The sequence below is a fragment of the Fundulus heteroclitus genome, chromosome 4 (assembly GCF_011125445.2).
Source record: "Fundulus heteroclitus isolate FHET01 chromosome 4, MU-UCD_Fhet_4.1, whole genome shotgun sequence".
Taxonomy (NCBI): domain Eukaryota; kingdom Metazoa; phylum Chordata; class Actinopteri; order Cyprinodontiformes; family Fundulidae; genus Fundulus; species Fundulus heteroclitus.
The window spans coordinates 5,835,577-5,837,348 of NC_046364.1; positions in this window are offsets into that span (position 1 = coordinate 5,835,577).

Genomic DNA, 1,772 nt, shown 5'->3' on the forward strand with positions numbered 1-1,772 from the left:
CTTCCGTTTTTTTTCGGTCAGGACGTCATTCCGGAAGAAAAACACACAGCGTTGCGGCCGCACAAAAAGGTAAAGGATTTTCATTCATCTCCTAGTGTCTTTTTTTCTTCCTGGAGGGCCGACTTTTTGTATTTCTAAAGGCAGAGAAAGGTTTGAGGATAATTGTTTGCAAACGTGTCGATGAAATTGGGATTTGCGTGCGGTCACAGAGGTGAGAGTCCGGGAATCCTTGCCAGGGTTCCGAAAATACTGGCACCTTGAGAATTTAGGGTTAAAAAATGTCCCCTTGTTAGCAACAGAGGAAAATACGTGTTCCTCTGTGTGATAACATAAACGGCCATTCTGACAGACACAGCCTGTACGACCGTGGTTCTAAAACAATCGTGTAGCCTAGAAAATGTGGGTTTAGATGCCCCTTATTTTCCGCGAGGACGAACCTAAAAGTAGTTTTTTGCGGTAAATAAAAGCAGAATACCTTTTTCGAAAAACGAGCGCGTACGACCTGGCTAATACACAATAGTATGAATGCCGGTGGTTTGACGTTTTGCTAATAACCCCCGATTACAGACGAATATAGAAAGAGAAAAAAGCCAGTGGACGCACACACAACCAGCATTACCGGAGGTACGTACTGAGTTAAAACTAAGATTGGCCAAGAGTGTGAGTGTATGTGTGTGTGTGTGTGTGTGGGACACGTTATTTCTACATTGAGCCGTGGAAGTGAAGGGTAGTGGGTGCGATCTTTCAGGTGACATAATACCGTCTCTTCCTGAGTACACTGGCTCATTGAAATATGCCGTGTAAAAACACAATAAAAGGCATATAGGAACATAATAAGTTTTGGTGCTGAGAGATAAAAAAAAGCTCTGATTGGACCGGGTCAGGAACTGTCCCAGCAGGTTGGCCAAGACGTGCGTGCGGAATGGCTGAGAATCAGGTAGAAAATGAGCTCCAGGGGGTTTCTCTTTAAGAACACTGCTGGACCAGTAAAAAGGAGCATATGGCAACTTCCCACCACAAAAGATGCTGAAAAACCATTTAAAACATTTGAGGAGTGGTGTGAAAAAATGAGGAGAGACGGGGTTTTTTGGTGATACAGAAGGGTCACCACCAAGAGGCCGAAATGTGCACTTACTATTTGCAGATGTTAAAAATAGATTAGGCCCTAGCACAAGTAGAAACGGGTGATGCAGGTGAGTTTTGCTCGAGAAAAATACCAAAAAGAGGAAATCAAAATCATCAGGCTTGATAAAACTAACTGAACTGTATTTCAGCATGTGCTTCTGAGGCCTCGACAAACAACAAGAAGTGAAATCTGCAAGGGGTAAGGGAATCATCTTCTTTCAAACAAGAAGTAATACACACCTATGCAAAACATCTGCATGGTGATAAGGGAGGAACTGTTATCCAAGGCCAGGAGTGTGGTGACTTCATCAGACCCTTCGGTGGCAGGTGCCTGATATGGTGTTATGTGGGGGGACAGGATAAGCTGTGACGTAAGACCCAGAATGTAACCTGCATTCTAGGAAACTGATATCTTTCTTTACCTGCAAACAAAAACAAAGTGTGCAACTGCCATTGTTTTCAGACTCGCAGTGCTACCGGACAGGTGAATGCAGCTGTTTACAGCCCTCTTCATGTGCTGACAAACGTTCATCTGAGGCACATGTTCCCTGATCCCAGAAAAGGGCGCACCTTTGGATCCAAGCATTCGTGGAGACTTTAAGCAGGTATGTATTGGCTATTGGGTGTGGGAGGACTGGCTTATCAGC